Genomic DNA, 14095 nt, shown 5'->3' on the forward strand with positions numbered 1-14095 from the left:
CAGTGCTGAACTGAATCTTTCTGGTAAGTAATGATCTATGGAGAGTGATGGAGCGCTCCGCCGCCTCGGCTCCACAATGTTGTCCTCTAAGTGGTGTTCTTTTTGGCAGGCGGCGGCGGTAATCAGGGACACGTGTCTGACTAGGCTCAACCGGCAATAATACATTTCTTAAACTCAGATAATGTTCTGGAACACAGGTAATTGCCGGAGAATTCTGACCCCGATGACTCTATAAAATGAGCACTAAAAATATAGTGTATCAACCTGCAATTATACGTTATGGGTGGAAATATCTGCGATTCAGAGACGGGATTAATGCGGGGTTATTTACCCATTAGTATTCAGGGAGACCCGGTATAACGGTGATCTGCCGCCTGCGACTCTCCTGGGGGGTTGTAGTAGCACGACAGCCATGCCTATAGGTGACGGACCACTGCTCTGCAATAACAGGCAGAAGGTATTGGAACTGTAAAACTGGTGTTGCGAAACTTTGGGCTCATAACTAGATACAAAGGCTTTTATGGGTCTTAAAGGTGCACACACCCTGTTTCCCCAAAAATAAGACATCCCCCCCTTCACCTCCTGGACCACCTACAACCACCTGTCATGCCGGCGCTCCACTAAGGAAGCACCGACATGACTGCTGAATGTCCCCCGCTCCAGCCACTGCATAAGACATCCCCCGAAAATAAGACAGGTCATATATTTCGGAAGAGAATTTAATATAAGACACTGTCTTATTTTCGGGGGAAACAGGGTAATTCTACTTACCAGCCGTGTTCTGGTTTAGTTGCGTCCATATTTCCATTACGGGTAGCTGTATCATGTGATCAACAATCTAGGACCAGTAGAGAGCTTAGGATGTCAGTCTTCTATCCTACAACATAGCCCTAGTGTACCTCTTCTTGTATATCCCTTTATACAGTATATCAGGATTGGGATCAGAAAAGATCGGATTCCGATCGGCGATCAAGCAAATTTCACGATCGCGATCGGCTGGAAAATGATCGGAAATCGGATTTTGAAATTTTAAGATCGGCTCAACCCTAAAAGTGACTTTTCCCATAGAGATACATTGACTAGGGTTGAGCGATCGGGATTGGAAAAGATCGGATCGGTGATCGAGAAAATTTCACAATCACGAGGAAAATGATCGGAAATCAGATTTTAAAATCGATCCTGAAATCTCAAGATCGGCTCAACCCTAATCAAGATATAATTTCTGCTATAAGATCTCTATACAGAGTTATAAAACTTCCCTGACTCACAATGCCTGTCTTCCATCTGTATGTTATCTGTGAGTGCTGTGTGCAGAATCTCCAGTGTATCGTATGATCCTATAGTTCAGACTGCTCTCCTTGCCTCCTGCTTGTAAGCTCTGATAGAAAGCAGGAGATAGGCTGCTACATAGGAAACACTTAGGGGGCAACAGTTCTATGTCGCAGGGATATAACATGCTTTCCTTACATACTAAAGAACGCCTCCTCTTCTGACTGTGATGTGAAATATATTATGTATTAGACTATGTTCACACAGGGAGCGTAATGGCAGTTTTGGCACCGAGAGTGACACGGGGAGCCGCATCACTCTCGGGCCAAAACCTGCCTGCCATGACTGTCACGGCTTCCGACCGTCGCGGCTTCCCCATCCGGAGTAGGCTCAAATGAGTGGGCCATCTCCAGAGGTTGCTGCTGCCAGGTGGACACCATGGCTCATCGAGCCACGGAATCTGCCTAAAGACAGGGCAGCCCGCTTCTTTTTGTTGCCGCTCACGGAAAAAAGTAGCCTGGCGGTCTCCGTAGACAACCATTGCGAGGGGGCGGATTATGACGTGGATTACGCGCCATAATCCACCTCCTCTGTGCCCGTGTGAACGAGCCCTTAGAGGAACAATATTCAGCATTTTTGGGATCCCAAGCAAAGTTATGTCTGGAGGCCCCCTATTACTTTCCTTTTAGTCCCCCCCCCTACATAGTATACTGAGCCTTTATTGCCCCCACACAGCCTTAGTGTATCCAATGGTTGATATGTGGTCGGTAAGGGGCCCCCTAATCTAAGGGGCCCCATGCTATTGCTAAGGTTGCTTGGTGGGAAACATTACTTGTGACCGTATCAGGGGAGAAGGAGACAAGATAATGGGCAAGTGGCTCATACATTAAATACAAGTAGAAAAGTCTAAAAAAAAAAACACAAAGAGTAAAAAACGATGAAACTTATAGTAACCGAGACTGTTGGTTGCCATGGGAATAGAATGTCAAACAAAAAGTATCGTACATAATAACTTAATTTGAAAAAAAAAAAATGCTAATTCTACTTTGCATCTTTTGTGCTAAATTTATTTTCTGATTTTTTATATTTTTTTTTTCTTTTTTAATTGCTTTTTTCTCTTCTTTGTCTTTGTTAATTACCTGTTATTATTTTTTCAGCTAAAATCAATGAGCGCTGCCCTGATGTCTACGCCACGATAATACAGAAGCCGCTATGTAATGTATGCTGTGCATTTAGGATAAAAAAAAAGTTCAATCAAATGATTTGTGTTATAATTGGAATTATTTTACGGGTCTTGGAGGGCCGTCAAGGTCTGTGATTGGGTCTTAGTTTTTGGGATTTTTTAATGTAGGAATCACAATAAAAAAAAAAAATTCCTATCAGTATGTCTTTGTAGAATGGGAGGAAATCCACACAAGCACGGGGAGAACATACAAACTCCTGGTAGATGTTGTTTCTGGTGGGATTCGAACCCAGGACTCCAGCGCTGCAGTGCTAACCACTGAGCCACCGTGTTGTAACACAAGGCTTGATGACATCACGATTAGAGATGAGCGAACACTAAAATGTCCGAGGTTCGAAATCCGATTCGAACAGCCGCACACTGTTCGACTGTTTGAACGGATTTCGAACCCCATTATAGTCTATGGGGGGAAATGCTCGTTTCAGGGGTAGGCAAAATTCGAAAAAATTATACTTACCAAGTCCACAAGTGACGGTCGCGCATGCTCAGTCGGCTCTGCCTAGGCCGGATGCCTAGGCAGAGTGAATTCCAGCCGGAAGATGCCGCGGGGACGCTGCACGGAGAAGACTTCTAAAGGTAAGAGAAGAACCAGCGTTGATTGGCCGAATGTATAGCATTCTGCCAATCAACGCTGGTTCTGCATTGAACCTTAAACTTCGAACAGCTAGTAGTGTTCGATCGAGTACGAGTATCTCGAATACCGTAGTATTCGATCGAACACCTACTCGATCAAACACTACTCGCTCAACTCTAATCACGATGCCTCTGTCAAAGTACCATCACATTGAGATACCCCATGGGATTTCTATGGCCTCAGCAGTTCCCCGGAGCCTGTGGCGTCCAGTAGGAGGCCCATCGACTGGAAGATGACTGAAGAGGACACTGAATGATTCAAGGAAGCCCAGGAGAAGTAAAGGAAGAGAAGAGTCAGTGTTAATGGTCGTTCCCCAGGTCCGAAATAAAACAGGCAAGCCAACCTCGCGAAACGCCTCTCGTAGGGTTTGTCCATCTCTAGCTGTAAAGGATCTTGTCTTATTCACCCAAGACTTCAAGATGAATTTCTTTTGAGTATTTCTATCTTATCATTTAGGACTATAAATGAAGCTTGACGTCAGATAGAAGGCAAAGAAATTATCCTTGTTGCTTAATTATATTTTGGCAAGAAATAATTGCCTGGACCTCCAGCTCACCTTGTCTCCTCTCCGTCATCTCTCAGATGCATTTGGTGCCCTAAGTGGACGTGAAAGAGATCCGTCTTTAAGAATGCTGGCATAAAATAATCAGCGCAGCAATTAGACATTACAAGCTTTGCAGAGGCAGATCTAGAGGTTGCTAAGAACAGGCAATAATAGACTGACACGTCGTCCGGAACCTTTTATAATTAGCAAACTGGTTTTGTCTCCACCAAGGTGCACATCGTAACCGTATCATAGAGGAACGGGGACTATAGTGTGAGGCCAGGGAGGTGGAAATATAAGCAATACCAAAATGTTACACACCACTGGAGACGGGAGAACCTCTGGAGAGGAATTTAGTTTCGGGTGGCTCAGCCCACGGATCGGTTTCAGAAGTCAAGGTGGCAGTGGCGGATCCAGGGTTTGCGGGGCCCTGGGCAATTGACTTTGGCGGGTCTCTACGCGCAGCGCGCCGCAGCAAATTAGGCCCCGCCCACTTTTATGTTGACTCCGCCCATTCTCATTCATTTTTCATGTGATTCCACACAGTATAATCCTCCTACAGTCACCCGTAAATTATATGTCCCCCTTCCATCTCTCCCCATTTTCATATACACCCTTCATCTACCCCTAGTTTCATGTACCCCCTCTATCTCTGTCCCCAGTTTCATGCCATTCTCCCCCTTTATCTGCCCACAGTTTCATGTCCCCCCCCCCCCCGTCTCTGCCCCAGTGTCATGCCGTTCTCCCCCCTTCATCTGCCCCAAAGTCATGCCATTCTCCCCCCCTTCATCTGCCCCAGTGTCATGCCGTTCTCCCCCCCCCCTTCATTTGCCTCAGTGTCATGCCGTTCTCCCCCCCCTCCATCTGCCCCAGTGTCATGCCATTCTCCCCCCCCCTTCATTTGCCTCAGTGTCATGCCGTTCTCACCCCCCTTCATTTGCCACAGTGTCATGCCGTTCTCCCCCCCTCCATCTGCCCCAGTGTCATGCCGTTCTCCCCCCCTCCATCTGCCCCAGTGTCATGCTGTTCTCCCCCCTCCATCTGCCCCAGTGCCATGCCGTTCTCCCGCCTCCATCTGCCCCAGTGTCATGCTGTTCTCCCCCCCCCCATCTGCCCCAGTGTCATGCTGTTCCCCCCTCCCCTTCATTTGCCCCCCAGTTTCTTTGGGCCCCCTCCATCTTTGTCCCCAGTTTCATGCCGTTCTCTCCCCACCCCCTCCATCTGCGCCAGTGTCATGCCGTTCCCCCCCTCCCCTTCATTTGCCCCCCAGTTTCATGGGCCCCCTTCATTATGTTCCACCTTAATATTTAATACAAAACAAACACTTAAACTCACCTTCTATCACTCACCTTCCATCGTTCCCCCGACGCTCCTCTCTCTCTCCCTCCAATCACATACGCGATGCAGGAGCTGTGACCTCAGCTCCTGCTTAGCTGCGGCCCGGCTTGCATGTGTAAGCGTGATGTGATGACGTCATCGCGCCTACACACGCAAGCCGGGCCGAAGCTTTAAAGCAGGAGCTGAGCTCACAGCTCCTGCTTTAATCGCGTATGTATTCAGCTCATCGGCGGACGGACGCCGATGAGCTGAAATCGTGACAGGCAAGTGCCGGGGGGCCCCCAGAGGCTCTGTGGGCCCTGGCACTTGCCGACTATGCCGAGGCTGACCGGGACTATTTTATTAGGGCTGGGCCGCGGGGCCCCGCTAAGCACGGGGCCCCGGGCGGTTGCCCGGCTCGCCCGGCCCTGGATCCACCCCTGCAAGGTGGAGGTCTTCTTCTGGGCATCCTTGTGGATCCGGCACTTCCTCACAGAACTTCTCCGACGTCTTGGGTGATGTCACACCCCCGGGGACCTTAATGCAAATGTCATGATGTCAGAATGCCCCAATCACAGGCCTCAGCTGTAACCCCAAGATGTGACATCACCCAGGAGGCCAGAAGATGCTGGAAGAAGACCCCAAGGAAGTGTTGGATGGTGTGGGAATGTCCGGGAGTGTAACTTTTATGTTTCCTCAAATTCCTTGTACCTCTGCTTATTATACGTTGGGGTCTGAAGAGATCCCAGAGTATAATATTTTCACTTCCAGTTCCACTTCTACATTCCACCTGTACAATTGTAACGTATCTCTCCATGCTTGGTTGGAGGGTAGAAGATGTAATAGATGTTGAGGGCAGTGCTGTGTCCGATCTGAGGCTCTCCCCTCTGTAGTTTGTAACAAGCCAGGTTCATTGCAAATTTTCAAAAATTCCAAAATTTTAGGGGTTCACCACCCATGAATCATTACTATACATTGGGGTCTGTTTAGAACAGGGGTGCCCAATACGTCGTTCGCGATCTACCGGTTGATCGCAATGGACATTTGGGTCGATCGCGTGATGCAGCCAGGGATCCCCCCTGGTTCCTTTAAATTAACCCTTTGCATATCCTCAGTGTTACATTGTATTTGAAAGCTGTGTTAACGCATATTCACACGAGCCATCGCACATCATCCCTCCGACTATCATGTATCACTTTATATCATTCTAGGACACGTGGATCAAAGAACGGTTTGTGCTAAATCCACGCTCAGCGCAAATGTATATCTTATGTAAGACAAGGAGCGGAGCGAGAACTCCTGCGGCTTCTTAATTATTTCATTCTTAAATTCTGTTTTTTTCTTAGGCAAATATATTTTAAACAGAAGGAAAACATTAAGGAGGAAGGTACAAGGAGCGTCTGATATCACCGAGACATTTACAAAATTATTCATCTAATTTCATTGCCGTGAATTATTTATAACCGCGCCGGAATAAATGTCTGGCTTTTCACATGAAAAACGTTCTGCTGCGGAGGAATCTGCTTACTGTCTCAATGTCGATCCCCTAAATACAGAAAATATCACATCAATTGCTTATCACTATGCAAACCGGCGGAGTCGGCGGGATTGGGAATCGAGGGTCAAAGCTGTGCCGGATGATTTGTATGTTCCGATGCTAAAATAGTAACTCTCTGTTTATTCTGCATAGAATGCAAGTCCTTAAAGGGGTCATCTGGAATAGGAAGCCCTTAGGAAATTCAGGGAGAGTCTCCTATTCAAGGGCTTAGCGCTTGATCTGTATTGGTCAAAGTATTTACAATTACAAAGACCATCTCTTTCTCTATCTCTATTCCTCTAAGAGACCCATCACCTCAGTAAATGAATCAGACATTCCACTGGATAAAATAATAATTTTGTAATGCTTGATGTCACCACTGGGGGCGCTACAGGGAAGCTGGAAAGTTATTATAGGATTCACACATATTTGATCACTGTTTGTTGCAATACAGTATTATAATACTGTATACAAGAATATAACTACTATAATACTACTCATATGTACAAGAATATAACTACTATAATACTGCTCATATGTACAAGAATATAACTACTATAATACTACTCATATGTACAAGAATATAACTACTATAATACTACTCATATGTACAAGAATATAACTACTATAATACTGCTCATATGTACAAGAATATAACTACTATAATACTGCTCCTATGTACAAGAATATAACTACTATAATACTGCCCCCTATGTACAAGAATATAACTACTATAATACTACTCCTATGTACAAGAATATAACTACTATAATACTACTCCTATGTACAAGAATATAACTACTATAATACTGCTCCTATGTACAAGAATATAACTACTATAATACTGCCCCCTATGTACAAGAATATAACTACTATAATACTACTCCTATGTACAAGAATATAACTACTATAATACTACTCCTATGTACAAGAATATAACTACTATAATACTGCTCCTATGTACAAGAATATAACTACTATAATACTGCCCCCTATGTACAAGAATATAACTACTATAATACTACTCCTATGTACAAGAATATAACTACTATAATACTGCTCATATGTACAAGAATATAACTACTATAATACTACTCATATGTACAAGAATATAACTACTATAATACTGCTCATATGTACAAGAATATAACTACTATAATACTACCTCCTATGTACAAGAATATAACTACTATAATACTGCTCCTATGTACAAGAATATAACTACTATAATACTGCCCCCTATGTACAAGAATATAACTACTATAATACTACTCCTATGTACAAGAATATAACTACTATAATACTACTCCTATGTACAAGAATATAACTACTATAATACTGCTCCTATGTACAAGAATATAACTACTATAATACTGCCCCCTATGTACAAGAATATAACTACTATAATACTACTCCTATGTACAAGAATATAACTACTATAGTACTGCTCCTATGTACAAGAATATAACTACTATAATACTACTCCTATGTACAAGAATATAACTACTATAATACTGCTCCTATGTACAAGAATATAACTACTATAATACTACTCATATGTACAAGAATATAACTACTATAATACTGCCCCTATGTACAAGAATATAACTACTATAATACTACTCCTATGTACAAGAATATAACTACTATAATACTGCTCCTATGTACAAGAATATAACTACTATAATACTGCTCCTATATACAAGAATATAACTACTATAATACTGCCCCTATGTACAAGAATATAACTACTATAATACTACCTCCTATGTACAAGAATATAACTACTATAATACTGCCCCTATGTACAAGAATATAACTACTATAATACTGCTACTATGTACAAGAATATAACTACTATAATACTACTCCTATGTACAAGAATATAACTACTATAATACTGCTCCTATGTACAGGAATATAAGTACTATAATACTCCTCCTATGTACAAGAATATAACTACTATAATACTACTCCTATGTACAAGAATATAACTACTATAATACTGCTCCTATGTACAAGAATATAACTACTATAATACTACTCCTATGTACAAGAATATAACTACTATAATACTGCTCCTATGTACAAGAATATAACTACTATAATACTGCCTCCTATGTACAAGAATACAACTACTATAATACTGCTCCTATGTACAAGAATATAACTACTATAATACTGCTCCTATGTACAAGAATATAACTACTATAATACTGCTCCTATGTACAGGAATATAAGTACTATAATACTCCTCCTATGTACAAGAATATAACTACTATAATACTACTCCTATGTACAAGTATATAACTACTACAATACTGCCTCCTGTGGACAAATATGTAGATTTTTAAATACTGTAACAGCTAACATGATAAATAAAGTAATCAATATCATAATAGATAATTGATAATATAACAGATACTGTAAATGATAACACAATAAATAACAGATAATAGAAGACAATACACTAGATAACATAACAGATATCACAATAGATAATAGATAACACTTCCACCTTTATTATCATTCATAAATAAAACAATCTTTGCATTCGTCGCACCTGATAATATACGGTCGGTGCGGGATATCACACTGCTTTCATAAAATTGCTCAGGACGGCTTCTTAATCATAGAACGCAGACTATTCACTTCCATAAATTAAACAGACAAATAAAAGTTTGTGATTTATTTCGGATTAGCTTTAGCTGTGAGTAATGAATTGAGCCATAACATACAGTATATTTAACGGGAAGTCACTATTAACTGTATGCGTGCAGATTACAGTACAGCACTCATCTGCCTCTATCCCAAAGACATTGAATGGAGGAGTAATGTGTATGCTCCAGTCAAATAGAGGACATAGGACCCCCATTCTGTTTCTTGTAGGCGGACCCATTTAATAGATGTTTGGTATTTCTCCAATGTACCAGTTATGCAGCAATTGTAAGGTAGTAATGTCTCAGTGGCGCTATAGTGCCTGGGGTTAGATTTGTAGAGCAGTTGTGCAGTTGAGATGATGCATTGTGAGATACTGGAGCAGTAGTCTGGTAGGAATGGTGTATTAGTACTATAGTGGTACAATAGGTGTACAGTAGTGGTATTACAGTGGTGTTATAGATGTACTGTAGTCATGCAGTAGTAGCACTATAGGGGGGTTATATTTGTAGAGCAGTTGTGCAGTTGAGGTGTTGCATTGTGAGGTAGTGAAGCAGTAGTCTGGTAGGAATGGTGTAGTAGTATTATAATAGTACAATAGACATATGGTAGTAGTGATATTATGTAGTTTTATAGCGGTGCTGTAGTCATGCAGTAGTAGCACTATAGAGGGGTTATATCTTTACATTACTGGTGCAGTTAAGATGTTGTAGTGTAATGGTGTAGCAGTCCTATGGTAGTACAGTAGATGTACAGCAGTAGTGTTAGCACTTGAGCAGAACTACAATAAGAGCCAGGTGATGTCTTTGGGTGCCTCCTTCTCCAAGATATCCAGGCCTTTCATGCTGACCTTCAAACAGCAAGCCACTGCCCCTCTCGAGCAAGCCTCGTGTTACTACACTACCAAGCATTGTCACAGGCCCATAAATAGCATGCCTCTTCCAGCTCTGGGTAGCCTTTGTAACCCTTGATATCAGTGAGCTGCACTGGAGGAAAGCAAAACTCAACTTTGGTGCAACTCTTAGGTGCAACACAGCTCTGCATATGCGGTAGTAGTGATGTAATGATGTCATAGTGTTCCTGTACTGGTGCAGTAGTGGTCATAGAGGTGTTGTAGTGATGTCATGGAGGTGTTGTAATGGTGCGGGGGTGGTTCTGTAGTGATATAATGGTGCTGTGAACGTGCTATGTCAATGTCATAGTGGTGCAGGAGTGTTTCTGTAAATGTAGAGGAGTTAATAGAAGATACCTCAAATTAAATAACATACATAGTCTCAAAACCAAATAGATACTCAAACCAAAAAAACTTGAGACAAAAAAACAAAAAATACTTAAAAAATAGAAAATATTTATTAATTCATAAATAAACACTACAAAATACATAGGGAGACAACAAAAGACAATCTACCACAAAGTAGCAGACTATACTGAATCTTCTCACTGGTTAAATGAGCAGAGGGAAACCCCCCGGTGATACCAAACAAATATCCAGGGGAAATGCACCAATTACATATATATAAACATATCAGAGCAAGATAATCATATATAAATATAAATAAATAGACAGTACATACCCATAGTCATGTTGGAACAAAAATATAACCGGTCACCAGAGAAGGGGGAAAGGCCGCTGCACACTACCAGTGAGATCAGAATATGATCGCCTGACGCGCGTTTCGCCTGAATGGCTTCATCATTTGTGCCGCCGATCACAGCATTTCCCCCCCTTTTCACTTTGTCCACCTATTGACATTTTCTTCCGGCTTGTGAGCAAAGATTTTGCCTCATTGCCCAATAAGATTGTGGGATCAAATCTAAATTTTAAACAACGTCAAGCTGTGAAGGAATTAAGATCTATGAAAGATGTGGTTATTAAGCCAGCTGACAAGGGGGGGAATGTTGTGGTCTGGCCGGCACAGATGTATGAACAAGAGGCGTTTCGCCAATTAAATAATAACACTTGCTACCGTAGACTAGCAGAAAATCCCATGACTTTATTTAAAGATCAATTGGATACTATTCTTATGAATGCAGTACATAACAACATCATTACCAAAAGTATAAAAGAGGGACTTACTGTGGACTTTCCTGTGACACCCACTTTTTATTTATTGCCGAAGATCCATAAGAGTGCCACCAATCCTCCGGGACGTCCAATCGTCTCCGGGATTGGTGGCCTCTGTGAAAATTTGGGTAAGTTTGTGGATTTTTATCTACAACAGTGTGTGGAGGTATTGCCTTTCATTTACTTGCCGTTTAAATGGATTGCAGTTGGAGGAGGACATGTGTCTAGTGACTTGCGACGTGGAGTCCCTGTACACATCGATTGATCATCATCAGGGCCTCCGAGCATCCAATTATTTTTTACGTTGTTTGGGTTTGGATACTAATTTGACATCATTTATTCTTGAGTTGCTTGATTTTATTCTTAAGCATAATTTTTTCATTTTTAAGGACCGCCTCTTCCTACAGCTCCAGGGAACAGCGATGGGGGCCACGTGTGCCCCATCATATGCCAACCTGTTCCTGGGGCTGTGGGAGAGGGAAGTGGTCCAACATACTCAAGGGTACGAGGGGGTCCTGATGTGGTCACTAGAGATGAGCGAACACTAAAATGTTCGAGGTTCGAAATTCGATTCGAACAGCCGCTCACTGTTCGAGTGTTCGAATGGGTTTCGAACCCCATTATAGTCTATGGGGAACATAAACTCGTTAAGGGGGAAACCCAAATTCGTGTCTGGAGGGTCACCAAGTCCACTATGACACCCCAGGAAATGATACCAACACCCTGGAATGACACTGGGACAGCAGGGGAAGCATGTCTGGGGGCATAAAAGTCACTTTATTTCATGGAAATCCCTGTCAGTTTGCGATTTTCGCAAGCTAACTTTTCCCCATAGAAATGCATTGGCCAGTGCTGATTGGCCAGAGTATGGAACTCGACCAATCAGCGCTGGCTCTGCTGGAGGAGGCGGAGTCTAAGATAGCTCCACACCAGTCTCCATTCAGGTCCGACCTTAGACTCCGCCTCCTCCGGCAGAGCCAGCGCTGATTGGCCGAAGGCTGGCCAATGCATTCCTATGCGAATGCAGACTTAGCAGTGCTGAGTCAGTTTTGCTCAACTACACATCTGATGCACACTCGGCACTGCTACATCAGATGTAGCAATCTGATGTAGCAGAGCCGAGGGTGCACTAGAACCCCTGTGCAAACTCAGTTCACGCTAATAGAATGCATTGGCCAGCGCTGATTGGCCAATGCATTCTATTAGCCCGATGCAGTAGAGCTGAATGTGTGTGCTAAGCACACACATTCAGCACTGCTTCATCAAGCCAATACAATGCATTAGCCAGTGCTGATTGGCCAGAGTACGGAATTCGGCCAATCAGCGCTGGCTCTGCTGGAGGAGGCGGAGTCTAAGGTCGGACCTGAATGGAGACTGGTGTGGAGCGATCTTAGACTCCGCCTCCTCCAGCAGAGCCAGCGCTGATTGGCCGAATTCCGTACTCTGGCCAATCAGCACTGGCTAATGCATTGTATTGGCGTGATGAAGCAGTGCTGAATGTGTGTGCTTAGCACACACATTCAGCTCTACTTCATCGGGCTAATAGAATGCATTGGCCAGCGCTGATTGGCCGAATTCCGTACTCTGGCCAATCAGTGCTGGCCAATGCATTCTATTAGCTTGATGAAGCAGAGTGTGCACAAGGGTTCAAGCGCACCCTCGGCTCTGATGTAGCAGAGCCGAGGCTGCACAAGGGTTCAAGCGCACCCTCGGCTCTGATGTAGGAGAGCCGAGGGTGCACTTGAACCCTTGTGCAGCCTCGGCTCTGCTACATCAGAGCCGAGGGTGCGCTTGAACCCTTGTGCACACTCTGCTTCATCAAGCTAATAGAATGCATTGGCCAGCGCTGATTGGCCAATGTATTCTATTAGCCTGATGAAGTAGAGCTGAATGTGTGTGCTAAGCACACACATTCAGCTCTACTTCATCGGGCTAATAGAATGCATTGGCCAGCGCTGATTGGCCAGAGTACGGAACTCGACCAATCAGCGCTGGCTCTGCTGGAGGAGGCGGAGTCTAAGATCGCTCCACACCAGTCTCCATTCAGGTCCGACCTTAGACTCCGCCTCCTCCAGCAGAGCCAGCGCTGATTGGCCGAATTCCGTACTCTGGCCAATCAGCACTGGCTAATGCATTGTATTGGCGTGATGAAGCAGTGCTGAATGTGTGTGCTTAGCACACACATTCAGCTCTACTTCATCGGGCTAATAGAATGCATTGGCCAATCAGCGCTGGCCAATGCATTCTATTAGCGTGAACTGAGTTTGCACAGGGGTTCTAGTGCACCCTCGGCTCTGCTACATCAGATTGCTACATCTGATGTAGCAGTGCCGAGTGTGCATCAGATGTGTAGTTGAGCAAAACTGACTCAGCACTGCTAAGTCTCTGCATTCGCATAGGAATGCATTGGCCAGCCTTCGGCCAATCAGCGCTGGCTCTGCCGGAGGAGGCGGAGTCTAAGGTCGGACCTGAATGGAGACTGGTGTGGAGCGATCTTAGACTCCGCCTCCTCCAGCAGAGCCAGCGCTGATTGGTCGAGTTCCGTACTCTGGCCAATCAGCGCTGGCCAATGCATTCTATTAGCCCGATGAAGTAGAGCTGAATGTGTGTGCTTAGCACACACATTCAGCTCTACTTCATCAGGCTAATAGAATACATTGGCCAATCAGCGCTGGCCAATGCATTCTATTAGCTTGATGAAGCAGAGTGTGCACAAGGGTTCAAGCGCACCCTCGGCTCTGATGTAGCAGAGCTGAGGGTGCACAAGGGTTCAAGTGCACCCTCGGCTCTCCTACATCAGAGCCGAGGGTGCGCTTGAACCCTTGTGC

Source organism: Leptodactylus fuscus, chromosome 7 (assembly GCF_031893055.1).
Source record: "Leptodactylus fuscus isolate aLepFus1 chromosome 7, aLepFus1.hap2, whole genome shotgun sequence".
Taxonomy (NCBI): domain Eukaryota; kingdom Metazoa; phylum Chordata; class Amphibia; order Anura; family Leptodactylidae; genus Leptodactylus; species Leptodactylus fuscus.